The 14,736-nt window shown below is 60.2% G+C and overlaps 1 long non-coding RNA gene across 2 annotated transcripts in view; it reads right to left on the bottom strand.

Moving 5' to 3' along the window:
- The window catches only part of LOC117287254, a 29,850-nt gene extending 15,490 nt beyond the window's left edge, over nt 1-14,360 (bottom strand). Inside the window, exon 1 of one of the 2 annotated variants that reach the window (XR_004518492.1) lies at nt 14,251-14,360. This is a non-coding gene — a long non-coding RNA (uncharacterized LOC117287254). Of the gene's footprint in view, nt 1-2,207; nt 2,437-14,250 lie in introns of those variants that run through there. The other variant, XR_004518493.1, reaches the window with a different exon arrangement.
- Between the last annotated feature and the right edge of the window lie 376 nt (nt 14,361-14,736).

The following is a 14,736-nucleotide window of genomic DNA, read 5'->3' on the forward strand; positions in this document are numbered from 1 at the left end:
CCCCCACTGCCTGGAGCTGCTGCGGCTCTGGGGGGCCCCTGCAGAGCCCCGCTCCTGGGGGCTGCAGCTCAGACCTGCTCCAAGGCCCGGAGCTGGGAACTGCGGCGGTGGCGGCGGGACTGGGCCACACACAGGCCGGGACTCCAGGGTGGGGCCGGGACAGCGAGGGCCTTCCCTGAGGAAGGAAGCCTCTTGCAGAATTTCTTTCTGGCGGGTGTGCATGGAGGAGGCCGGAAAAGGAAGTGTAGCAGCTCCGCTGCCGAACAGGGCCGAACGGGCTAAGCATGAGCGTGGGCTCCGTCCCGCCGCTCGGAGTCCCGGAGCCGGGTCGCGGGTCTTCCCGGCGCGGTTGTTCCGCCCTCTCCTCCGAGTGACACCATACAGCACATCCTGCCCTGCCATTCTCCCACGACTAACCCGCACCAAGAGGGACGGTGCTGGACACCCCGCTCCGGAGGGCTCTCCGCGGAGTCGTCACAGGTGAGGTGGCCCCATCCAGAGGCCCTGTCGCCACGTCACCACCCGTTTGGCAGAAGAGGAGACAAGGCACCGAGGCTGGGCGGCGACGGCCGAGCTGGGACCCAGGCCCCAGCCAACCTGCCCTTCCCGGGCTCCAGAACATTCCGAAGCCTGCGGATGGCTGGAGCGGCCTCCTGACACGCTGCTGGCTCCCTTCCACCTCCAGCTGGTGGGAACCATGCTGGGAGGGGCCTGTGGGACGCCACCTACGGTGGGGGACGGCTCCGCTCCCAGAGGGGCCTGGGCAGTCACAGCGGTGTCCTGCACAGGGAGGGCTGTGACCCCGATCCCTGCCCACTGTCACTTCCCGAGCCCATTTCCAAGCTATTTAGTGTCCAGGCGGCTCAGGGTGCACAGCTTCCTCCACCCCAGGTCCTCCCCTTCTCCAATAGGCGGAGAGGACTGTGTCCCCTCAGCCTTCCCAGTGCAGTGTCCTCCTTCCAGGCCACACGCCAGCTATAGCCAGAGCAAGTCCTGTGACACCTAAGTGCAAGCTGTGTGTGGGGGCACACCTGCAATCCTGTCTACTCAGGAGGCTGAGGCAGGAAGGTTGCAAGCTTGTGTCCAGTCTGGACAATTTAGTGAGACTCTGTAAATGAAGAGGGACTGGGGATGCAGCTCATTGCTAGAGCACTTTCCTGGCATGCACGAGGACCTGGGTTCAATCCCAGTGCCCTAAAAAAAAGAAATAAAAAAATTCATTCTTAATTCACCTGAGGTCTGTATGCCACTCCGGATGTCCCACAAGGCTGACAGGTGGCACTTTCTGTGTGCCAGGCCCTGGCACATGTGCTTTCCATGGGTGCCCATCTTTGAGCCTCAGCACAACTTCCAAGGAGGGGGGCTGCTTCCCCATTTCACAGATGCAGAAACTGAGGCTCAGAGCTGCCGTGCAACTGGCCCAGGGACAGCTGCGCAGACCGGGAAGAGACCCTAGGAACTCACGCAGGGGCGCAGCCCCAGATGGAGGGTGAGGCCCCCCTGTGAGGGAGGGGCTGCAGAGGGCCAGGGTGAGGCGCAGGGTCCCCAAGCGCCTCTCTGGGAGGTGGGGACGTGGGTGATGAAGCACCATTCAGACCCTTTTGCAAGCTGAAAATAGTGTGCAATGGTGAGCGGCCGGGTTGCCACAGCAGTGATGACGGTGGCCAACTCCGGTGAAGCCACCTGGCCGCGGGCCCTCCCGGCTCTGTGACGCAGCTGTGGTAGCATTTGGCGACTTGGGTCACCCACAGTGACGACAGCCCTGCGACTGCCAGGTGGGAGGGGCTGCCCTGCCTCAACCACCGGGAACCCCTCCCCGCAGCCTGGCCAAACCCCACCCACCTCCCTGACACTGGTTCTCCCCGAAAGGCACAGTTGGCGCTCAGCAAGTACAGTACGTGCCAAACGAGCCACTGAAAACCAGAATGAGCCAACGGCAATGACCGCTGTTTTATTTTTTATTTTGAGACAGTTTAGCTAAGTCTCTAACATGCCCAGGCTGGGCTGGAACTCGCCATCCTCCTGCCTCAGCCTCCTGGAGCACTGCGGTTGTGGGTGAGCAGCCCCACTCCCCACTTTGTTGAAGTTATTATTTGTTCATCCCTCCTTCCCTTCTCCCACAGACAGCGAGGCACTTGCTGTGCGCCCCCACTGTGCTAAGCGGCAGGGACTGGGCAGCCGGCCAAACACACCAAACCCCCTTGTACCTGGAGCTGAGCGACACTGTGGACAGAGAGGAGGGAGCAGAGCAGGTGAGGACACAGCCAGGAGGCCCGGGAGAGGCCAGGTGCTGTGGCTCAGAGCAGTGGGTGGCTGTATCCTCAGGCAGGGACCCTGTGGCGGCTCACTCACACCCCGGTGGGACACGGCGAAGCTCCTGATGTGAGTCTCGAGGGACAGGGCCTTCCGAGTGTGCAGGACGCACATTATGAAAGAGGAAGCCCAGGCAAGTGTCAGGCTGTGACCTCGGCCTCCCAGACAGGAAGGTCCCTGAGGAAGTGACGCTGGCCACCTGGCCGGGGCTGGGGAGGAGGAGCGTTCCGGCAAGGGCACGGGGGCACAGGCAGGGAGGTTGCCACACCCCATAGAAGCTGGGGACACTGGGACCCTCTCACCTGGGCTTCTTCCCCTGGGAAGGGCCGAGCTGCTCCGGCCTGTGTGCCCAGCAGGTACTCCTGGAGGGTTAGGGCGGCCATCCGCCTCCATTCCTCATCCCTGAGGCAGGACCTTGCTGAGCACCCCCACCCCAAAAGTGCCTTCCTGTCACTGCTCCACCCTGAGCCCCAAATCACCCTCTCTGGGGACTGGGGTGACAGGGTGGGTGACACAGGCACCCCAGCTCCAGACTCTGAGGCTGGGGATCCTGAAATGACAATGGGCCTCATTACAACACAAGGAAACAAGCACAGTGTCGGCAGTAAAAAAAGACATGCCAGGCGTGGGGGCGTACGCCTGTAACCCCAGCACTCAGGAGGCTGAGGCAGGAGGATTGCTGTGAGTTCTAGGCCAACCTAGGCTACATACTGAGACCCTGTCTCAAAAAACAAACATAAAAAGAAAAAACAAAAGAAAAGGTAACCCTGACTTGCCTGGCATGTGCAAGGCCCCAGGCTCGACGTCCAGCACTGCATGGCTGTGTTCTCACGAGGGTCCCCCCACTGGGGCCTCGGGTGAAGTCGGTGTCAGGACTGGGTGACCCCTTCCTCGGGGCAATGGCTCCCAAGTTCTGAGCAGGCGACTTCTCATTCTACCCTGAAAACGACCTCGTTTGACGGAGGGGAAACTGAGGGACAGGGAGGGGAATTCATGGCCGGAGGTCATGGCCTTGGGCCTCCTGAGGATCAGGACGAAGTCTGTTCACTGAACAGTGAATGCCCAGCTGGGGACTCTTAACATGTGGTGGGCTGGGGACAGGGCAGGGATGCAGAGGTGGCCGAGGGACGGCCCGTGACTGACAGGGGGCTCCCAGCGCCACCCTTACTACCGCTGTGCAGGGGCTGGAGCCATGGGAAGTCCTGCTTCCCTCGGGCCTGCCCCCGTCCTGCCTAAACAAACAGGAAATGCCAGGCGGTCCCCCACCCGAGGTCATGGGAAAGCCCCGTGCTCGCCGGGCTCCCAGCACCGGCCCACAGGGACAGTGGGGAAGTCTACGCTCCAGAAAAGTCACTGTGCCTCAGCCTCCATCTCTGTGAAAGAGGAGGGGCTGTGCCCTGGCCACATCGGGGTCATTGCCCATGGAGATTGGCCCACAACAGTGGTAAAACAGTGAGGGCGTGGTGAGAGGTGTGGCTGCTGGAGCCACAACCCTATGCAGGTGGTGGAGGCTGGAAGATCAGAGAGGCACAGCAACTTGCTTGAGGTCACACAGCACAGTGGCTGCCACTGGGGTAGCAGGAGTCCCAGTGTGAGTGGGAAGGGAAGCCACATGTCCTGCTGGAGGCACGTGGCAGGTTCCTTTGAAATGTGTGATGGGCCAGGCCACACCCCGGTTGCAGGGTTTGCTCAGCTGGGAGACTGGGAAGTATTCTCTGACCGCTCTGTGTAGTGTAAAGCCAGGGCCCAGTAAACCCAGGCCTCTGCTGTGCTGCTAACTCAAGACTCGTGGCCTAATTCCCTGGCCTTGGTTTCCTTCACTCACTATTCCAACACCCAGAGTGGTGCTCAGCACACAACAGGTGCTCAAGCTGTCTCAGTCGCCGACGATATTATTTCAAAGCTGAGACTCTCCTGCCTCAGCTGCCTGAGATCTGAGGCAAAGTGCTGCCCCTCCTCCCCAGCTCAGCTTTGATTTGCCCCTCATGAAGCGGCCGGCAATTCCACTGGCCTCCTAGGGCAGGGCTGCTGGGGCCCCTTCACGCCCACCACAAACACCAGTCAGCGCCCACTGTCTGCGGAACTGGGGGTTTGGCTGGAAACGAAACAGAACAAGCCCTGTAGGCGGCGGGGTTCAGGGACGGCGGCACTGTTGGTGTTCAGGATGAGGAGGAGCCATGGGGAGACGGCGCGGATCCGGGAGGGGAGCCTCAGGCCCAGGTGGACAGGGAGGGTAGAGCTGGGCAGGGGGCAGACGGGTGAATCCTGGGCCCCCAAATCTCCCCAAGCAGCAGCTGAGGGGAAGGACGCTCAGAGAGCTGCTGGGGGCCCCGGCCCGAGAGTTCCCAGAAAGTGGCCTCACCTGGCCTTGGACGGAGCCAGACCCCGACTTCCAGCACAGCCCCACACCTCGGGCCTCTCCCTGCCCGGCTGGCCACCCTCCCCCTCCCCACGCCTGACGGCCCTCACTGCACTGAGTCACTCACCAGCAGGGACTCTGAGGCTGCTCACTGGGCCCCTCCTGGCCTGCAGCTGGGCTTCCAGACTCCGACGTGGGGAGGGCGGGTGCCGCCACCCAGGCTCTCACAGATGCCAAAGTGGGACTGGGCTGCAGCCCCCAGACCTGCAAGCCCCTCAAGAAGACACCCAGGTGCCACTCGCAAGACGGCCGGGGAAACTGAGGCCCGCGAGGCAGGCTGTGTTGAGAGGCCTCCCACACCCTCCCCAGATCTACAGGAAGCACGGGGTCGGGGCGGGGCCAGGCCTTGGCTTTGATGCTTTATGAGCTGCGGCTGTGTATGGAAAGCTCGGCCCCCACCTGCCACCGGGACTGTGTCTCGTCACTGGCACTCGGGATATTAGCGGCCGCTGGAGGGCCTGCCGGGGACCTGGTCCCATCCTGGGGTGGCAGATCCAGGCCTCCAAATGCAAACAAAAACTCAGTCCCACCCCAGGGCCTTTGCCCTTGCTGTGGGGGAGCCCAGGGATCCCCAGCCTGTCACCCAAACCTAAGCTGCAGCAGGTTGTTTGTATGGCTGAAAGTCCTAAGAGCTCCGCTGCCTGCTGTGAGCTCTGTGAGTCTGGCCTGGCCTGGAGGCAGAACCTGGGGGGTCTGCAAACCGGCCCCTGCTGGCGCGGCGCTTTCTAGCTGAGGCCATAGAGGTCCACAAACAGAGAGGGCAGGGCACTTGCTCAAGGTCACACAGCAAGCAGAATTCAAACCCTGCTTCCCCAACTTGTCTCTTGTTGGGGCGGCACTGTCACTTCTGCCTTTGCTGAAATGGGCTCTACCCGCTTCCCTCCTCTCCAGCCAGCACTCAGAACTCGAAGTTCTGGCCTCCCCAGGGCACTGCCCAGCCCACAGCCCAAGCCTGCGAGCAAAGACCTGTGCAGCCTCAGAGAAAGGATGCTGAGCCTGGGTCAGGCCCAGAGAGCCCAGCCCTCTGTCTGCCTGCCAGACAAGTGGTCCAGGGCACCTGCTCCCTCTGGGGTGGGAGGCTCGATGGCCTCCACTGCCACCTAGAGGCCTGGAGACCCCAGATTCCAGCATCCAAACTACCGTACCGCAAAGATGAAGAAACAGGTTCAGAGAGGGCAAGTCACCTGTTTGTGGTCACGCAGCTAAAAAGGCAGATTGAACAATCCCTGGTGAGCTCCAGCTCTTTCTACTCAGCCACAACCTCTCCCTGCTTTCATTTTATTATTGAAAACCCTGGGAGATCAGTGCTTATAGTACACCCAGTGTGCTGATGAGGAAACGGCTCCAGAAAAGTAACTCATCGGGGCTTTTATAATTCACTTAACAAATTATTACTCAGCACCTATGATGTGCCAGGCCAAAATAAGTGAACAGGGACCAAAACCAGCCCAGCCACCCCTGGGAGGGACCGATACTGGACCCCGAAGAAGTGACACGTACCAAGCTTGGCAGGCTGGCTTGGGTTTGAAAGGCATCCCTGGCTGGCTGTGTGGCCTTGGGCAAAGCACTCAACCTGTCCCCGTTCCCTCAAGTATAAAACAGGAGATCGTCCCAGTGCCCACCTCACAGCGTGTCCCCATACTCAGCTGAGGACATGAGCTCTCCAAAAATGCTTCCTGTTCTTTCTCTTTACAAGTCTTTATTGAACACCTACTGTATACCAGGCTCTGCTCTGGCAGCTGGGGACACAGAAGTGACTGAGACGATGTGGCCACTGCCTTCATGGGGTCTGACTTGAGTCCAGGGGCCCTGACCCTCAGGGAGCCCCCACAGTGACCCCACCCCAGGAATGGCCTCCCTCCGGAACTCTGCCCTGCACCGCTCCACCCTCAGTGCCCAGAGCTGCTGGCCTGGAGCTGGCACCATCTCGTGAGGGGGTGTGGCGCAGGCACCGGCAGGCAGCAGAGCTGGGCGGGGTGAGGAACAGCTACGGGCAGGACTGTCCCTCCCCTGCTGTCCCAGCCTGGCCGTTCCCCTGGGCAGTCCCAGGTCAGTGCCGTGCGAGTCCTCCCTGGCCCAGAGAGGCCCAGGGCCTTCTCCGGGGCACACAGCAAACACCCAGTGTTGGACCTCAGCCGAAAGGCAGGGACCCGGGGAGGATACAGGAGCGGCTCTGGACCCCCAGGGTGGACTCGGCACCTTTGCCGCAAGCTTTTCATCAGAATTCAGGCCCCCTTCCTTCCCCGGCTACAGCCTGCTGTCCTGCACCACAGTCCACACCCTCCGTTCCCCAAGTGCCCGCCAGGCATAGAGTCGCCTGCCCTTGCTTAAAGGAAGCGGAAGACCACCAATTGGGCTGGGCGTGGTGACGCACAACTGTGATCCCGGCTACTCGGGAGGCTGAGGCAGGACATTCAGAGTTCAAGGCCAGCTTGGGCAACTTAGGAGACAGTCAGCCAATCGATCAGCCATCAGGCAAGCATGCAGCTCACCTTAGAGCCCCTGCCTTATGCACAAGGCCCAGCGCTGGGGGTAGAAAGGAAGGCATAGGAATGGTGGAATTTTAGGGAGGAATTTCAGGAAGGGCTCTGAGGAGAGAGAGTCCAGAGGTGCTCGGCCTGTGCCTCGGCACGGAGGGGACACCCCTCGGATCCCTCCAGGCCCTGCAGACGGCTTTTGTCCCCCAGGTTCTGCGCGGAGGGCGCCCTCAGCCTCAGCCCCCCCACCAGGTGGACCTGCAGGGCTGAACGACATATTTTGCAAGCACGTGTGTTTGCGTGAACCCAAGACGTTTCAGGGACTCTAGTCTGGGCCCTGCCCTTTCCCGGCTACATGGTGCTGGGCAAGGGCCTTACCTTCTCAGGCCCAGTTTCCTCATCTGTAAAAGAGGCCTGCTGCTGGCCCTGCAATGAGAAAGTCAGTTCCCACAGCACGGGACGCAACACCAAGAGTTTGTGTGCCGTGAGGCGCTAGGCCCTGCCCCGACTCCCTGCACTCGTTGTTCGTCTGAGCATTGCTTTCTGGGTGCCGGGGTCCAATCCAGAGCCTTGCACCACCCACGTGGCTGCTGACGCCCTCTGCTTGGGGACACTTCCTGTTGGGCACTGGTACCCCCCACAGTCGTGGGCGACAGTGCGTGTGTGCGTGGTGGTGTGGCCAATGCCGGGGACCACAGAGGATGTCACGTTGTCATCATGTGTGCGCAGCCTGCCTATAAACAAACAGGCGTGTCTGCACACGCGCGTGTCCCTGTGTGTGTGTCCCTCCGGGCACACGCAGCAACACGAAGGCGGCGAGTGCAGCACCAGCCCCGGCCCTGGCTCCTCCTGCTGCCCCGGCCGTTGGGGTGAGGCGGAGGGGACACCGGCCCCAGGATCGGCCTCCTCTGGGGTCAGGCTCAACCTCGCCCCCAGGCCTGGCGTCAGAAGGGGGTGCAGACCCACAAGGGGATAGCTGGGCACACTGGGGCGGCTGGAGGGTGCTACTGCCCATGCCATCCACCACAGGGTCCCAAAACTTGTCACCTTGTCACATCACCGGAGCAGACACGTACGCCACACCCGTGGACCCAGACATCATCCCCTAGAACACAGCAGACACAGCACCCAGCACACACACATCCGGGCCTGACAGCAAAGCCAGACCCACGGCACACCAGGCCCAACACAACACACACCGCACACTTCACATCCAGCAGCAGGAAAAGCTAGCAATAAACCCCTCTCCACACCTGACGGGCAGCCTGGGAGGTGCCCCGAGAAGGGCGGCCAGAACCAACCACCGAGGAATGAGGCCGGCTCTGCCAGCTGCGGTTTACCTGCCCATGCCTCGGTGTCCCCACCTGTGAAATGGGCACAGTGAGCATGAACGATCTAATTCCTGAAAAGGCTCAGAAAAGGGGTGGGTCTGGGTCGGTCCTAGTCCGTTGCTAGGACAAAGTTATCTGACATCCCCAGCTCCAAGGGGAAAAGGTAAGTTCCAGTGCATGGTTTCAGAGGTCTCAGTCCATGCCGCCTGGAGTGGGCCAGCATGGATGAGGGGCCTGGCCACGGTCGGCTGCTCACCTCATGGCATCTGGGAAGCAGAGGGCAGGGAAGAGCCCTAGAGGAAAGGCCAGGGACCAGTGCAGTGCCCAGGGCCATGTCACCACGCCCCGCCCAGACACCCTGATGCTTGCTCTATGAATCTCCGAGGCCCCGCGCTGGCCAACAAGCTGACAAACAGGACTGACCCCGCCAGCCACCGTACCCTGCCAGCAGAGCGGCCAGCCCTTCTGGATGTTCACCCAGAGTCTCGTCCGGCCTCCCCCTGGGGCCTCTGCGCCTCTCCCTCAGGCAAGGACGGCACCTGCTCTTCCCCACCGCTCCAGCTCTGCAAATGTGGGTGAGGCGGATGAATGCCAGAGTGAAAGAACGGAGGAGCGAATGGAGCAGCCCGGGCCCTGTTACTGTGGCCCAGCTCGGGAAGGGAGCCCAAGGTCCCGTGGGCAACATGTGGCCCCAAAGGGCCAGGCCACAGGCACATCTGAACGGCAAGCTGGCTACTGGAAAGGCAAACTCATTCTTGGAAATCCTTAAACTACCGAAAACAAAACGCACAGGCGATGTGTCTTCGCACCCCACAAGCCCCACTCCCACCTTGGTTATCTGCTCCAGCCGCACCCTGGCCATTCTCTGAACTTACTGGCCATTCCAGCCTCTGGGCCTTTGCACTTGCTGTGCCTCTGCCAGGATGGCCCTTCCTGAGACCCAGGCACCTGCAGTCTGCTCCCGGCACCCCTTCAGGCTTCTGCTTGAATGTCACCTGCTGAGTGAGGTCCTTCCTGTGCCTTCTCCGCCCTGTGAAAAGAATCTGCCCCCTCCCCATTCAGCTCTGTGCTGCCAGCTTTCTGCAGCTGCTGTCCTGGCCTCTTGTCACCTTTTGGCGTTTTATCCAAAGCTGTGACAGCAGCATGGAGAGCACTGCCTGTCACAGAGTAGATACTTAGTAAACATTCGATGAGTGAATACAGAGACACAATAGAACTGAAGGAGGGGGACTCGGGGACAGACTGGAACGCACGACAGGACGGAAACGCAAGGGAGAGGCTGATTCACCACGACAACCCCAACAACACAGCAAGCTGTCGGCCCGAGCTCCATGGAGCCGTCAAGAGGTGGCTTCTGGCCTGGACACCCAGCCAGCTCCTGTCTCAGACGATTCCGCTGAGTCACCGCCAGGCTCCCCCAGGATCCCACGGCCCACGCGTTGCGGGTGGGGGACGTGGCGGCCAGGGCGGAGCCACGCAGCCTGCCTCAGAGGCTCCGGCTGTCCTTGGGTCACCATCACCTGGTGACAGCGCAGCCCCTGTCCCTCCGCGCCTCTGGGGCCTGACCACCGTGCCGGCTGGGCTGAGGGTGAGGACGGAGTGAGAGGAGCCAAGGGCCTGGGGACGCCTCCCCCGGAAGCCCTCCGGAGCGGGTGCGGTGGCGCAGGCTTGGAATCCCAGCACTTGGGAGGCTGAGGCGGGAGCATCAAAAGTTTGAGTCCAGCCTGGGCAACTCAGTGAGACCTTATCTCAGAATAGAAAATAAAAGGAAAAAAAAATTAAATTAAAAAAGGCTGGGGTTGTAGCTCAGGGTAAAGGCTCTGGGTATAATCTCTAGGGTAGAAAAACAACAAACAAAAAGTCCACAGAGCACCTTGGGAAAGGCTGGCCGGTGAGGAGTGGCGCTGGCCTGGCATTGGGCACCTGGGCACCTGTGAGGCAGAAGGTCTGGGGGTGCTGGTCCCGATCTGACCCTGATGCCTCCCTCGCCTTTAGCCCTCACCTCCACCCCTCGCTGCCACAGGTCGATTCTCCCTGAAATCTGACTGTGCCTCACTACTCCCATCTGCTCAGCACCTACCTTCGAGGTGCTCCTGTGTGTGTCAGAGCAGGAGCCAAATCCTCCTCACACCTGTACCCTCTGCCCACGTGTCCCATGCTGATCCCAGCTCCTGCCTTGTCCACACTGTTACAGCCACACTAGCCTCCTGTCTGCTCCTTCATATGCCAGTCCTATTCCTGCCTCAGGGCCTTTGCACCTGCCGTGCCCTCTGCCCGTAGCCCTCTGCAGATGCTTGAATAGCTTCCTCCTTTATTTCCTTCAAATCTTTGCCTGGCATTAATTCCTAAGAGCCCTTTCCTTACCCCCTACCCTTGCAACACAATGGAAGTTGCCCCTCCATCCCAACTCTTCCCTGTTGATCTCATCACAGGGTCCTGCTATAAACTGACGGTTCTGTCTCCCTGGGTGATGACAGGTCAGGAGAGCAACAAGTTGTGGTGGCACATGCCTGAAATCCCAGCACTTAGGAGGCTGAGGCAGGAGGATCAAGGCCAGGCTGGGCTACATAGCAAGACCCTGTCTCTAAAAAAAGAAAAAGGAAAAAAAAAAAGAAAAGAGAAAGATTGCAGAGATGGAGTCTGCTGCCCATAACTCAGAGGCAGCGGTGACCACACCCTGACACTGTAGGACCCTTCTCATCCGACAGGTAGTTTTCTGTCCATTCTGCCCAACAAAATACAAGAGTGGTCCCTGTTCTCCAGGAGGCCCCAGCCTCCCCCACCGCCCCACCTCCCTTTCCTGCCTGGACCGGAAAGCGTGACTCAGGCTCTGCCTCAGGCTCCCTCCCCTGCACATCCCGGCAGCTGGGCCTGGGCCAGCCTCGGCCTCACGTCTGACCTCCGGCCTGACTCGCCGTCACACAGTGCACTTCCCTGGTGGCCTCCCCACCACGGCAGGAGCAGCTCCACCTCCAGTGGGGAGACGGAGGCACAGGGAGGCAGACGCTCATCACCCAGGAGAGCCCACACCCCGGGGCCCGGCCGTGGCGGGCCAGGCTGGAAGTCCAACACAGCAGGCTGGGTGGGGCGGAGTCTCCACTTTCCCACGTACCCCAGGTGGAGGGGACCCCAAACTGCAGATCCCGCTCAAGATCTTAGTGCCCCTGCAGCCCCCAGCCCTGCGCACTCCCAGGGAAGGGCTTGAGATCAGGCACAGGGCACTTCTGGGCACCCTTTATTTAGTCAGTTAGTTTTTATTCTGAGACAAGGTCTTGCTAAAGTCGCTTAGTTGCCAAGGCTGGACTTGAATTTGTGATCCTCCTGTCTCAGCCTCCCAGAATTCTGGGATGAGAAGCATGTGAGGCCACGCCCAGCTAAAACAGCATATTTTCCAGCAATTAAGAAACAAAACAAAACAAAAATACGGGCAGGCAGGCATGATGGTACATGCCTGTAATCCCAGCTACGCAGGCTGAGGCAGAAGGATTTTGAGTTTGAGGCCACTGGCAACTTAGACGCCGACTCAACAAGCAAACGAAAGCCAGGCACCAAAATGCTGCATACGTTCCAAAACTCGTAGAGAGGCAGATGCTCAGTGAGGGAAGTGGCTGCCGGGTCAGGGGTGGAGTAGGGGGACCGGATCCTCACGGAGGGAAGGAAGTGTTTGGAACTAGACAGCCCTGATGGCTGCGAAACACTGAGCACCGCTCTCTGAACTGGCTGAAGGGGGCGCTGTCCGTGTGTTTTCCCACAGTGCGTGTCCGGGCACACAGGGAGCAGCCCCTGGAACGGGCCGGGGTGGAGTCCTGTGGCCTCAGGGCTTGGGTCCCAGGCCTGCGAGCAGTTTCAGCCTCAGAGCTGTGGTCCCCAAAGCCTCCGCTCCTCGGCAGCCACCTTTGTGTTCTCGTGGGAGTGGACGGGGCCTTGGGAGCCTGCGGTGATAGCCGGGAGGGAAGGGCGGTGGCTTAGCCAGAGCTCTGAGAGGTGAAGCCCAGCCACTTACCAGGGTCACCGGGAAGGCTCTGAGAGGCGGTGACACAGGCTCCACGGGAAGCCAGGGAGGAGCCAGGGGGCCCTCTCCTCGGCCGAGTGGCCCTGTGTGATGCGCCGGCCTCAGCTCCCCAGCCCTTGTCCTAGCGTCTCTTTCACCAACAGGTGTCTGCTTGCCCTGCCCCAGGACCTTTGCACTCATTGCCAGGAGCATTTTCTCCACCAGTCCCCTAGGACTGGTTCCTCCTCATCCCTTCACTCTGCTCAAACATCTCAGGGAGCCCATCTCAGTATTTTTCCCACAAAATTATCATCCCACATGCCTGTTGTGTGTCATTCCCGGTAGACATCAGGTCCACAAGAGCCAGGCTCTTCATCCACCTGTGTCCCACAGGCCCACGCTAGAGCAGTACAGTGCCCGGCACACAGTAGGTGTCTGAGAAATATCGAGGAGTTGAGAACAGAGCAGCAAAATCGGGTTTTTTTTGTTTGTTTCTCTTTTTTTTGTTTTTTGAGACAGGGTCTCACTACATAGTTGAGACTGACCTGGAACTCACTATGTAGCCCAGGCTGGTCTCGAACTCATGGCGATCCTCCTGCCTCAGCCTCCCGAGGGCTGGGATTACAGGCGTCACCACGTCAGGCTGTCTGCTTCTTCTTCTTTCTTTTTTTTTGTACCTGGGACCGAACTCAGGACCTTGCGCTTGCAAGGCAGGCAGCAGAACTGCTGAGCTAAATCCCTGGCCCACCGTCTGCTTCTTGACAGGAGCTCAGGACAGGCAGGAAGCTACGTGGCTGAGGCAGCCTGGCCGCCTCTGTCTCCCTCCAGTTTGCATCCCCTCCGCCCACGGCTGACGGATGCCGCTCGCCCTGGCCACGTGTTGGCTGTGCCAGCCTCTAACCTGATGACCACGGGGACTTTCCCCAGCAGGTGAGCGCTGGGGCAGAGGGAAAGCCAGGCAGCTGTGGAGGCCCTGTATTCCTGAACCTGCTTGCCGGAAATGGGTAGGAAATGCCAGCAGACTCAAGTCCTGGAGGCTCTGGCGACCCAGGCCCCAGCCCTGAGCCAGGACCCCAGCCAAGGCGGGGTGGGCGGGTGATTGCCCCTCTGAAATTCCCAAGGCCCGGAGCAAAGCGAGTGGGACGGATCACGCTAACAGTCCCTGGGACTTATTTGCACTAAAGAGTATTTGTTGTTTACCTGAAATTCAGATCTACCTGGGAGCTGTTGTTATTGGCCCTACTTTTGCTGACCCTGGCAGTCCCAGTCTGGTGCACAGTAAATGCTCAACAACGCGCACCGCGTGGATGGAGAAACAGCTAAAAGAGCCAGGCGTGGCGCTGCCCACCTGGAATCCCAGCATCCGGGAGGCTGAGGCAGAGCCTGGAGAACTGAGCAACTTAGTGAGTGACGCCTCGTTTCAAGAATTAAAAAAACAAGTTTAAAAAAAATTTTTAGGGGGCTGTGACTGTAGCTCAATGCAAAGGCCCTGAGTTCAATCTCTAGCACTGCAAAATAAATAAATGAAAGGAAGACAGACAGACAGACAGACAGAATGCATTTATCACGCAGGGCAAACACATTACCAAAAAAAAACACACGGTAAGCGAAAGAGTGACTGAGGCCTCCTGTACGGTAGCCACCGTCTCCTCACTTCTGGGCCCTTCCCGGCTCCGAGCGCTCAGGGGCTGCTGCCCACAGGGGAGGGAAGTGACTCACCCAAGGCCCCGGCGCGGCCTGCGGTTCCGGGCAGCTTCGTCCTCCGTGCATTGGCAACATCGCCCAGCTCTGCAGGAAGCTGGAGCTGCTGGGAAGAAACCGAGCCCCTGAGAGGGAGGCAAGGCCGCTCGGGCTGCACTGGCGCCCGTGGAGGCTGCTGCTTGCGCCGGGCTGAGAGCCCAGCGGGCCACACTCCAGCTCGGCCAGCGGTGCCGGACCGGAGCCCAAGTGCAATCGCTCAGAAGGAAGTTGCTGCCGGGCAGCCCCCAGCCTGTCCCTGGCTTCACAGCCGGGAACTGCTTCCCCCGCGGCCTGCTCCTGGCAGTGCCAGATGTGGAAACCCACAGCTCCGAGCCAGCAGACGGTGGGTGGCAGACCGGGGCTTCCGCCAGACACACGATGCTGACAAGAGTGCACGAACTGAGTGTTCCATTTCATTCAGTCACTCAACAAACATTTACAGAGGCTCTGCGGGGGCAGACCTCT

This window comes from Fukomys damarensis, unplaced genomic scaffold (assembly GCF_012274545.1).
Source record: "Fukomys damarensis isolate Sample0158 unplaced genomic scaffold, DMR_v1.0_HiC HiC_scaffold_22, whole genome shotgun sequence".
NCBI classification, from domain to species: Eukaryota; Metazoa; Chordata; class Mammalia; order Rodentia; family Bathyergidae; genus Fukomys; species Fukomys damarensis.